Consider the following 13,009-nt stretch of genomic DNA (forward strand, 5'->3'; position numbering starts at 1 on the left):
GATCTTTTGCTGCTCAATACATAAAATTAGTTAAATGAATGGGAATAAAATCGTTTGTTATGAAATTCCCTTTTTTTTCTTTTTTTTCCACGATAAGATTATGTTATTTGTTAAACTATTTAGTGATTTTTATATTTTATTTTTGGTCTTTTCATGTAGGGTAGGGAGTCAATGTCGGTAGGAAAATTTTGGATTGCTCGTGTGGTGTTGCATTCTCAAGTCTTGTATTGGGATCCCAACAAGAAAGAAAGAAAAAGTCTCGTATCTGGTCCATTAACTTCAGAAATTTTAGGCCATGTCTATTTTTCTAATATTCATTACACACCTCAAGTCAAAGCAACTTCAGAAATGCGTCAAGTTTGTATGAAGCTTAAGCATACAATATTGGCGTATTGGCGTTTTTCAGCCATAAGATTTGAAGAATCTCAAAGAAAAACAAACAGAAATACGTCTAGGTCAAGTAATTAAACGTTTTACTGCTTAATACATAAAATTAGTTAAACGAATGGGAATAAATCGTTTGTTATGAAATTTTCCCTTTTTATTTTCCGATAAGATTATGTTATTTGTTAAATTATTTGGTGATTTTTATATTTTATATTTTATTTTTGGTCTTTTCATTTAGGGTCTCCCCTTAGGAACACAAAAGTCAATTTTGCGGTGGGAAAATTTTGGATTGTTCGTGTGGTGTCCCATTCACAAGTCTTCGGGATCCCACCAAGAAAGAAAGAAAAAGTCTCGTATTTGGTCCATTTAACTTTAGAAATTTTAGGTCAGGTCAATTTTTCTAATCTTCAAATCAAAGCAACTTCTTAAAGTGGAAATACAAAGAGTCCTACTTCATTGACTGCAAGTCATCGCTAGATTATAAATTTACCAAAAAAAAAAAAAAAATTAAAAAGTTAAAAAGTTAAAAAAAAAAAAAAAAAAAAAAAGACAAATCCAAAAGAACAAAACGGAGAGAAAAGCCAAATAAAATCAACGTTATCAAGGGGAAATAAAAATATGCCCAAAACATTATAGAAGTAGTTAAGTACCCAATTTTGGATTATTTATTAAAACTTTACTACATATCCAAGGGCATTGAGTTGTCATGTTGCAAAACTAATAATATTCTTCCCCTTAAAACTTGTAATGTTTATCTCTATTGCATCATGCCTGACTAAATTTTTGAAAAGTTACATGCAATTAAATAATGGGTTACTACAATTTAAAATAAAAAGAAAGTCTTGTACTGGGTCGCATCAAATAATAGACTACTATTAAATAATAGACTCCTTTTATAAAAAAGTAATAATAAAAAGAAAAAGAAATTCTTGTACTAGGCCTCCTCAAACAAAAACAAAAAACAGAAAAGTACTGGGCCCATATATATCAATTTTGGAAAATTTTTAATCCTATTTATGCTCCAACATCAAATTATGTTTTCTACGTTAATCTGAATCTCTAAAATTCATTACACCTCATATCAAAAAATCTTTTTAGAAAGTCTTCCTCCTTATTGACTGCGAGTTATCGCAAGAATAAAAAAGTAAACCAATTATGATAATAATAATAATAATAAATAAATAAATAAATAAATAAAAAGAGTTCTAAAAGGAACCAAAAAAAAAAAAAAAAAAAACATATGAAAGTTCGGTAAAAATAAAAGAAAATTTTTCAAAGATCAAGTAGCAAAGCCCAATTGTTTTTCTACCGTAAGTTCAAATCTCCATCTCCAATATGAAAAAGAAGAAGAAAAAAATAACATCAAGAAATAAAATAGCAAGAAATAAAAAGTTTAATTTTAGGCCTTACTGTATGTCTAAATATCAAATTTGGTCACAGAATTATGGTTAAACCATCATATAATGGCTACTAAAAATATCACTTCTTTTATGGTGCATGGGATTAATATATAATTTATTCATAATACTCTTAACTGTTGATAAAGATTCATTACTAGTTTAATTCCATTATAAGGCCAAATTAAAGAAAGGGACAATGTAGATAACATTTGCTAATAGAACTAAAGAATAAACAAATGTCGCATAAATATCCTGCTTTAGTTAAATTGTGATAAAACTCTTTAAGGATCATTTTATTTTTATTATTATTATTATTTTTATGTAAATGTGTCTTGCACTCTTTAAGGATCAATTGGAAAATGCAAGGAATATCTCTATCCCTTTCACTGACCCCAGTCCAGAGACGTTACCCAACCTCTCAACATACAATTTTCTCTGCATTTGTAGGCTTCAGATTAAATAACCATGTTCCTCCAAAAGAAATTAAATAATATTATCATTAACTGCAAGTCACTCATCCCAGGCGATAATTAAGGTTATAACAAGTTAATTTTTTATTTTTGTTTTTTTTTTTAAATTGTGTGCAGATTTTTTCTGAAAGCATAAAGATGAAATACACAATATAGGCGATTCAGAATTATTAAATATTCGTATTGTTAAGTATGATAACTTATTAGATACTGCATATACATATATATATATATATATATATATAGAGGCTTGGTCAACCTTATGCATAAGAAGCAGCAGTACCATTCCAGAATAGCACCTTGATTAAAGCAGTACCATTTTGTAATATTTCTTCGTATATCTTTCAGGAAAAAAAAGAAAGAAGTAGAACCTGTGGTTGAAGGATTTGGGTTAAAAAATAATAATAATCATTTTGGAAAAGAATACTTTCAGACATATTTCGTTGAAAATTAGACTAGTAAATAAACAAACTATTTGCTGAAGGTCTGAAATGAAAAGTCCATATACAATTTGGAAAACCAAAATGGAATTTCCAACAAAAGACCAGAAAGAGACATTGAGTCAATATTCCTGTTAAATGTTCCTAATTTCCATGTGTACTACATTAATATGACATTATTTTCTACAATTTTCACACCTTGCCGAATACAAGAGGGGAAGAGTTTTATTACTACATTAAAAGGGAACAAAGACATTACAATCTAAACCGAATCTGCAGAAATACACTTTAAAATTATTGTAAGCCTATTAAGCCCTGAGTCTGATTCCCAAACAGCTACAAAACCAGATCATGATCGATTTTTTATAACTATATAGCAACATCAGTTACAATTTTCCATATTATTCACTTTGACTTACAGCCAAAAAAAAATTAAAAAAAAAAAAGCCTAATTTGCATCCTTGTTTGGCAACCATGAAACACATCAGCACTTTCATTAACGGAAAGTGTTTCTTCATATTTCTGTGTGGAATTCTGTTTCTCACCAAACTCAGTTTCTGCATTGGTGACCTTGATGTAGCATGCATAGATGCTGAGAAGAAAGCGCTTGTCAAGTTCAAGGAAGGCCTAACAGATCCTTCTGGCAGGCTTTCATCATGGGTGGGAGATGATTGTTGTAGATGGGAGGGAGTAAGTTGCAACAACAGAACTGGACATGTGGTCGAGCTCAATCTTCGCTGCCCCTACTCAGAAAGTTTGGATGGTGATGGAACAGTGCAAACTTTGAGTGGTAAGACTGATCCATCTCTGCTAGTTTTGAAATATCTAAATCACTTGGTCTTGAGCATGAATGATTTTGGAGGTTCCCAAATTCCCTCTTTCATTGGATCATTACAGAGTTTGAGAATCTCAATCTTTCTGGTGCATCTTTTGGTGGAACTATTCCACCAAGTCTTGGAAACCTATCGAGAATGATATATCTTGATCTCAATAACGTTGATCAGTTTGAGTTAACCAAAAGTAGCCTCTACTGGCTTTCCGGTCTTTCTTCTTTAAAATACCTTCATTTAGGAGGTTGGGACATGTCCATGTCTGCAACACATTGGCTCCAAATTGTTAACAGACTTCCATCACTCCTGGAATTGCACTTTCCCTTCTGTCAACTTTCCAACCTTCCTTTCACTCTTCCTTCTCTTAATTTCACCTCTCTTATGGTGCTTGATCTCTCAAACAATGGATTCAACTCTGCAATACCAGACTAGTTGTTCAATCTCAAACGCCTAGTTTACCTTGACCTTAACTCCAACAACTTATATGGGCCACTTCCAGATAAAATTGCTAATTTGGCTTCTCTTGAAAACCATGACTTTTCACTGAATTCCATTGAGGGTCAGCTGTCAAAAAAATGGGGAAAGTTATGCAATTTGCAGAGTCTGAAGCTTTCACAAAATAAAATTACAGGTGAAATAACTAATGTTTTCGATACTTTGTCCACGTGCTCCAGAAGCAAATTAGAGACATTGAATTTGGGGTACAATGAGCTGGAAATCTACCGAACTCTTTAGGATATCTAAAGAGTTTAAGGCACTTTCAAATGCCATATAACTTATTTCAAGGCTCACTTCCAGGCTCAATTGGAAACTTGTCAGCTTTGGAACAAATTTCATTATCCAATAATAAACTGACTGGTATCCCAAAGAGTCTTGGACAGCTCTCAAAGCTGACTGTATTAGACATCTCAGAGAACATGTGGGAAGGGGTCATAACTGAAACTCATCTCGCTAATCTTTCAAGCTTGAAGGAGTTGACAATGGATAAAGCATCCCCAAATATTTCTTTGGTCTTTGACATTAGCTCTGATTGGATACCTCCTTTTAAAGTCACCTACCTCCTCATCAGATCAAGCCGAGTAGGTCCCAAATTTCCTACATGGCTTAAGAATCAAAGTGATCTGTCCTATGTGGTACTCAACAATGCAATGATTTCAGACACCATACCAAACTAGTTTCTGAATTTGAATTTGCAGCTTGATAGACTTGACATAGCTTATAATCAACTAAGTGGCAGGGTGCCAAACTCATTCAGATTCAACAAAGAGAGCACTGCCAAATTGACTACAAACAGATTTCAGGGTCCTCTTCCACTTTGGTCATCAAACGTTACCAAGTTGTATCTTGGGGACAATCAGTTTTCGGGGCCAATTCCTCCTAGCATTGGTGAAGTAATGCCTTTGCTAACAGATTTAGATGTCTCTTACAACTCTTTGAGTGGAAGCATACCCTTGTCCATTGGAAATATAACCGGATTGATGAACTTGGTTATCTCCAACAATGAATTATCAGGTCAGATTCCTAATATCTGGGAAAATAAACAATTCATGTACATTGTGGACATGTCATATAATTTTAATATAATTTTATGTAGCTTTATATTCTCTCGCGGTTATCTTACTTTAGCCTTGCAAGTGAGAGGATTTGGTAATCTGATGCTTGCAACCAGTGTTCGTTTTTTCCTTCTACATTTTCTTAATTTCTGTAAAACATTGACTTAAAAGTTTTACTTGGTTATACCAGACAATGTAGACTTGGGAACAGCATGTGGGAAATATTGAATTTGAAAATTGGTGAAGTGATAAACGAATGAAGAATGCACTGGCAGTGAATGATCAGTCATGCGGGCTCAGCGGGATATTGAAACAAGAAACGAGGAGTGACTCTCTCTCTCTCTCTCTCTCTCTCTCTCTCTCTCTCTGTGCCATCTTTTTCTTTTTCTTATTTTTCAATTTGTGCGTTGTTTGTTTATGTGAATAAGTGAATGGTAAATGAGGAAAAAGACAAAAAATATTAAATTTTCTGCTTTCTTAAATGCTTGCGTGAAGGATTGGACTTTGACATTAGGAAAAAGTTCTCTTTGCATGACTTTCCCAGTTTTTTCCATCTCATTTTTCATGTTTTTTGGCCTGCACATTTCGTTGTAGTTTCTTTGCTTTACTCTTCCTTTTCTTTGGATTGCTTTGCGGGGATGGTTTTGCTTTGTCTTTGGTGCAATTTTCTTTTTTTGACATTCCATTCCCTGTCTTAGTTTTCCTAAATTTTATGTGAACTACCAAGATATTCATGTAGCTCTCTGCATCTTCAAAAGCTGAAGCAAATTAGCAGTTCTCTTTGAATTTCTCTTCGAATTTCTCTTTGATTTTCTTTCTTGTTTTTTCCCTGCAGGTGCTGGTCGTTGTTGCCATTCTGCAGGTTGGTGTTGTTCTGTTTTTTCATCTTTCTATTTTTTTTTTTTATTATTATTATTATTTTTTTTGTTTTGTTGTTATACCTATTTCTGTAGGTGCTGATTCTTTTTTTTTTTTTTTTTTGGGTTGTCAAGTGGTTTCTGTTGGTGTTGTTCTGTTTTTCATCTTTCTATAAGTCTTGTTTAATTAAAGTTTGCTAGTGTGAGTAGTTTTGTTAACATTGCATATTTGAACTATGTTTTTGTTAAGTGGTTTCTGTTATGAAGAAGAAAAAGGATTCAAGAAACAAAGTTATGTTTATGTTAGCAATCTATATCTGTTTTTGTTTGATTAGAAGGATCCAGCTAATGTAGAAAAGTAAAAGAATGTTAATTTGATTAGAAATGCTATTTGTTATGCTTTACTGCATATTTGGGCTTGTTATGTCAGATCATTTGTCTAAAACGTGATAAAAAATGTGTGATAAAGATATATTGGGAGACCCCGAAAATGCTGGATGCTCCAGTGTTTGGATGTGTGCTTGCGGCAGAAGGTGGGACACTCACTTTCATGGTTTGATGCTCCTGATCCTTTCAAAATTAAAGTATTTTATTCAATTTATGTTGTCTTGGTAGTACTCAACTTATGGAAAGGTAACTTTTAGCACACTTTAAAATATTTTATGCAAGTTTTGAACTGTTCAATGCAATTCTTTTGGCACTTGTCAAGTATGTTTTTTTCAACTTTGTCATGAATTTCAATTTAGTCCTTCAACCTCTTTTTTTGAGCATTATCCACCTCAAACTGATCATAATATTTTATTGACTATTCTATTACTAATTTCCATAATTGATATAGAAAAATATCGACATGACATGTAGAAAAAAAAAAGAAAAATCAAAGACAAAAAAAAACTAAAAAGTGACTGCTTTAAACTCCTTCTAGCTTGGCCTTCCATTATTAGGAAATAGCACCTATCTAGTGGGTCACCAAGTAGATGGAGTGAAAAAAATCTAATACGTGTTATGCTCAGAAAAACTTTGCCTATGAAGAATTATATAATACCTGGATTTGGTGGTATTGACAATGAGAGTTATTCATTATATTATATTCTACATTTTGCAGGCTAAAGAGCTGAACCTTGTTGCTAGTGCGGCCAAAAGATGTTGGTCTTAAGTGTCCTGTGACATTCCAAAGACAAACGATGTAAATTCCTTTTCCTACTTGACTCAAAATTCTGAGATTACTGTTTTCATAATCAATAAATTTTGGATAAATATATAATTCAGTTTCTCAAAGAATAGTGTATTGTAGTTATTCTAGGAGAAATTGATTGTGTATGGTGTAAAGTAAATCCATATGCAATTAGTTGCTTGTTGACATTTTTATTTTTATTTTATTGTAGTAGATTTAAAATTTTAGTAATATGCATGTTCTTTTTTACTATTAATAGTATGAACTATCTTTTTTGTTTAATTATTTTTATACAATATGAATATTTTTATAATATTTGTGTTAGTAAAAATGACTAAAAAATATCACAGGAAAATAAAATTTTAAAAAATTATTTGCAAAATTTAAAAAAAAATATGGAAAATGCTTTGCCGACCAAATTATTTTTGTCGCTAAACGATGTATTGCCGACAAATTTTATATTTGACGGCAAATTATTTATTGTCGACAAAATTATTTCGTCGCTAATTAAATTTTCACCAATATGAAAAATAGTTTTTCTGATGCCACATTTTGTCGCCAAAATTTTTTACCGACAATTTTGAATTTGTTGGAAATAGTCTTTAGTGAGAAAATTAAATTTTTGTAAGCAAAAGGTTTTTCCGGGGAAAAGTGAAAATTTGTCGGTATTTACAATTGCAGAGGAGGCATAGGCGACGAAGCAGCCGACAAATTTATTTTCGTTGGTAAATGTTTTAGCGATGAATTTTATACTTTTGCCGACAATTTTATTTTGTCAGTAAAAGGCAAATTTCTTGTAGTGTTTCTTTCATTTTTCTTATTTTTTAATTAATTAATTAATTTTTTTTTGATCTTTTTGTTTTCCTCTAAATTATTTTTTTCTTTTTTCCCTTTATATTCATTTTTTCTTCTCTTTTAATTTCTATTTTCTCTCCTTCTTCTTTATTTTTATCTTTTTGATGCAACTATTGCTTTTTGCTACTTTAATATCCTGTGTTACATGTTTAGTGCAATGTGTCACTCTAGTTTTTTGGTCATATTATTTTTTCCAACATACATAAATCAAAATGGATTTAAAAAAAAAAAAAAAAAAGAAAATTCACTCTGAAAGATTAGTTTTTTTTTTGGTAACTATACAGTGAGGAATTTTTCAATACACATGGTGTATTTGCTGATTTGGTACACATAACCATTTACAAAATGCCACATATATTATTAGGTATATTAGAGGAAAAAAAATCCAAATCAGCATTAATCTTTCACTCCGTCAGTTGGCACTTCCTTTTTTCCGTCTTCTTCTTTGTTCTGCTATACACTTCGTCTTATTCGCCAAAAAAATTAAAAAATAAAATAAAAAGGCTATACACTTTCTCTTGGACATGGATCATCGTCTCCAGCACCAATAGCTTTTTCTCAATTTTGTGGATGGTTCTCTAATATATGTGAAATCCATCTAATAAATTATGCCATTAAAATAACAAGATATATTGACCGAGAAACAATGGAAACAAGATTGTTTGTGTGGAGGCAATCATGAAAAATGTATTTTGGAATCCCATCAATGAAGGATGAAGGTGTTTTGCAAATTTGCAGTGGGGATGTTGAGTCTTTGACTGTCATTAATGGAGCCGTATATTTGATTGTTAAAGTCAAATCCCTCATATTTTCCAAACAAAAATTAAAAAATGATCAGCTCCTTTATTAGTTTATTGGTCTCTTCAAAGAAAAATGGGAATAAAAAATTTAAAAAATCCATAAAACTTGTTAGAGATTAGATCTGGAATTAGACTACTAATGGAGAAGATAGATTTAAGGTGTCTCATGGAGAAGGGGAAAAAAATGGAAGGCGTTAAACTATGCAGCTACCTATTTGGATTCTTTAATATGATATGTAATTAATAGTACACATGTTATAATGTAATTGGCTATGTATACCAGCTCAAATGCCATGTCAATACACATTGTGTACTGAATAATTCCTCCTATACAGTATATGTTTTTTTACTGTTAATTAAGTCGTATCAAAGCAAAGCAAATGGGCTTTTGATTAGTCCTATGAATATTATTCAGCACCTTTTGGTGCTTGATTTTAATCTGAAAATATGAGATTTCGCTCATCGAGTCCTCATGACTTTGAATATTCCTTTAAAGAACAAAAAAGAAGAAGGAAAAAAAAAAAAAACAGAGCAAGTTGAATATATAAAAAGTTTTGTAAATATGTTATTTATTTTTTAATTTGCTGAATAATAGCTTTGTAAATGTGTGAATGAAAGATGCATCGAGCTGCAATAGTTAATTCATTATTAATGTAAAAGTAAATCATGATAAATTATTGCATACATACTAAAATATGATAGATTTTTTAGTTTATTGAAATTCTTATCGTTATAAATATAAGAATTTTTAAAAATTAATTATACATAATAAAAATTGTAATAAAAAATTCATTATATAAAGTGGTTGTCAAATTCAATATTTAAAACTAAAATTTTGTGAAACAAATTAATTGTTTATAAACTTCTTCAGATGGCCTACCTCTAATTCTATACAGTTTAGTTTTTTAATTTAGTTTAGATTGATATATGCTAGACCACCTTGTATTTCGTATAACAAGTACTCAAAAAAAAAAAAACATTAAATACTTTATATCGGCGGTCAAAATCCATAACTTATAAAGAGCATCAGCTAATCAAAAAGTGAACAAACAAAAAATTGTAAAATATATTCCTGTACGCATACGTAGTAGACTAAAATCATCATGATCTATGCAAATCAATTTAGCATGATGCTACTTAAACAAAGTTAATTTATATATATATATATATAAAATTTTCAGTTCCTCTAATTTTCTATTTTACATGCCATATGAAGGGCAAACATAGCTATACATTAAATCAAATTAAATTAGAACTAAACTAGAGTTACGTACCTTTAGAAAACAGGATAAAAAATAAAAGATTGTAAGAAACTTTTAGCTAGTAAGCAGTTGTCTTGTCCAACTTAAACCAATTATACATAATGCTTTATTGGTTTTAGATCATTTACAACCTTATAGGTGCAAGAGTGGGAGCGATACCAACTGAGCCAACTTTACTTTGGCAATTAACTATATATACATGTTGCTTAGCTCATCTTATTGTGCATGATAATAATGTGACATTATATACTAAAGAGCAATGCTACACATATCAATTTTTTTAATTAAAATTTTGGCAAATCATGGTGTGGCAATAGATAAGTGGTTGATAGATTATTGATGTCCTTCTATTATGAGAGGAAAACCAATTATATATGCCAACTCATTGTTTACTAAATTTTGGTTAACAAATTTAAAAAGTGTATAATTACTGTATATTAAATGGGGGCAAAAAAAAATGCATAAAAATTTTCATTTCTTTTAAAAGAAAAGTCCAGTGTGGTTTACATGGTATATGATAACTAAATTGACTGTCAATAATGAATTTACATAACATATGATAATTTAATTAGCTGTCAATAATGAGTTTGTTTCCTACATTAAATTTTTATAGTACTAAAAATAAAAAAATTAATATTACCATCTATGATTTATCAGTAATACTTGTATATAGCCAACCACAAGATGAGTTAGCCACTAAATTATAAGTGCAATATTTAATTATTACATATAGCTCGCGTATTTAATATTATATTGCACAAAACAATTGTTAATACAATATCAGAATTTGATCCACTACACTACACTTTTAAAATGTGTAAACTGTACATAATGTGTGTGTGTTTTCCTGTAGTCTGCATCCGGATTGTGCAATTTCTAGCAAATTTTCCAATATGAACACTTTTTTGGAAAGAGAGAGAGAAAGAGAGAGAGCGAGAGAGAAGTTTAATACATACGTACATATTTATATATATATATATATTAGTTTTGTGATTATGTATTTTTTTCCGCTGAATAATAGTTTGGTTCAAAAAGAAATTTAATTAACCTCCCAAATAAAAATTTTATTGATCAAAATCCAGAACTGAGATGGCTAATAGGTTATCAATATAAAAGTAAATCCTAAGAAATTCCTGCATGCATACTAAATTTATAGGCTAGCTTTTTAGCTAAGTGGAAGTTAGTTTATGAGTGGGGAATACTGGATATGAGAGAATCCTGCTGTTGGAGAGTTCTGTTCATATTCCCTGCAAGAAAATCAGGAAATCTCCTGCTTGCATGGAGATTCAAGAGTCTTCTTTGACAATGGAAATTCAAAAAGTCTATGAAGATTTATTTGAGTGTTCTCAAATTATACGATAGAACACTAGTTGTATTGGCTATTGATCCAGTGGCGATGGTTTTGTTTAGTATTTGCTTTCTTTTTCCATGTAGCTGTTAATACTTTAAAATGGCTGTTTAGTATTGTCTAGAATATAAGAACAGTACTAGAAGTATGCTTAATGGTCGTCATTTTATTGGGAAGAAATTTTGAGCCTGTTTCCAATTCAACCGAGACAATGGAGAAAAACCTTCATGGTGGTTTTTAAATCTTCAAGTTGGATCAAAGGACTGGCAGATCATATACCCTATATCCTAAACGGAGAATCTAATAAAATTTTGAAGGACGTTGGCTAAACAGAAAAGATCCTGTTTGGCATATCTGGTTGGCAAAGCAATATGTTCACCTATAGAAGTGTAGACTAAAAAATGCACAGTTTTATTACAAAACTAAAGTGAAAAAGAAAGGATGAGATAAAATCAGATAGCTAAATTTAATAGTAAAAAAGAAGCCTAATAGTAACATGGAAAACAGGAAAACTTTTATTGAATGGAAAAATTTATGACATCTCATTGGAATAGAGTATGAAATCATAATGGCTTTTCCCTCCAATCAGTCCAAACTGAAACAACAATCAATAAAAAAAAATGTTGCACTGAAAACTTATTTAAAAAAAGAAAAAAAAATGCAAGAAACAGAGCCTTATATTTCATGTCTCTCACCAGTAACCTTAATCTGTGTAGCTTTCAACCGACCTTTGGAATGGAAGAAAAATTGCCTTCTAGCCCCTCCCTCTCACAAACAGAAGAAAACAACCACAGGGCAGGGGAACTCTTTCTAGGGCAGGAATTCATGTACTGAGCTAGCCTATCGACCAAAGCACCTATGCTTGTTGTTGCCTTAACTCTAATTTAGACCCTATTACACAAGTCTAGTGTTTTAGGAAAGGGAAGAGATCTATCAAATTCATCTGAATTGCCTGCAGTGAGTCACTTTCTATGGAATAAATCTATACATAAACACGCTAAGCAAAAAACTTGCATATCTTAGGATTTTAAAGAATAGAGTAGCTCACTATCCAGCATTCTATCGAATTACATACATCCTGAACAACCATCTAGGATTGATTCCATTTGTTGTTTGACAAATGAATAACCTCCAAATGGCTTAAACTGTATAACTAGCTGGTTACTGAGGTATTAAAAACGTTACTAGAAAGATCAAGGTGCATTAGGGAAGTTTCCAAAATCTTAAGCGATGGGACCTCCATTTCCAAATGTAATATTCTTGTAGATAAAGAGAAGTCAAACTTCCCCAGTTGAAAACCCATAGTGGAAATTGTTTCCAAATAGTTATAGAAAAGATCGAGAAGTGCTAGAATGAAAAATTAATATGATATATTGCACGAAAAATGAAGTTAAGATCGCAGTACATCAAGCCCAGGACTACCAGCATAAGTTGAAAAAGCCACAGGACAGAGTTCTATAAATGATTCTCAAGAGAGAGTAAATTTGGTATTAACATCAATATCATCAACTTCAAAAAGCAAACATAATTATAAAATAGGAACTCAAAGTGCAAACTAAATCCACAGCTCCTCAAATCTCTGGGATAAATGAGTGGCCACACTCGTCCAATCCAAATGGTCCATATTTTTTAG

The 13,009-nt window shown here is 31.1% G+C and overlaps 1 protein-coding gene and 1 long non-coding RNA gene across 29 annotated transcripts in view; one reads left to right on the forward strand and one right to left on the reverse strand.

The window, feature by feature from the left end:
- Nucleotides 1–13,009, reverse strand: part of LOC107435782 (uncharacterized) — a 191,159-nt gene that overhangs the window by 66,513 nt on the left and 111,637 nt on the right. The gene's annotated exons all lie outside the window — the stretch shown is intronic.
- On the forward strand, nucleotides 2,670–7,367 carry LOC107434052 (uncharacterized). Of its 5 annotated transcripts, none has more exons than XR_009640896.1 (4): nucleotides 2,675–5,039; nucleotides 5,271–5,942; nucleotides 6,073–6,490; nucleotides 7,043–7,367. It is a non-coding gene; the product is annotated as an uncharacterized LOC107434052 (long non-coding RNA). The 5 variants fall into 5 exon arrangements; XR_009640895.1 differs by having other exon boundaries at nucleotides 2,677–5,039; nucleotides 6,407–6,490; XR_009640894.1 differs by lacking the exon at nucleotides 7,043–7,367 and having other exon boundaries at nucleotides 2,670–5,039; nucleotides 6,073–6,569.

Source organism: Ziziphus jujuba, chromosome 9 (assembly GCF_031755915.1).
Source record: "Ziziphus jujuba cultivar Dongzao chromosome 9, ASM3175591v1".
Taxonomy (NCBI): domain Eukaryota; kingdom Viridiplantae; phylum Streptophyta; class Magnoliopsida; order Rosales; family Rhamnaceae; genus Ziziphus; species Ziziphus jujuba.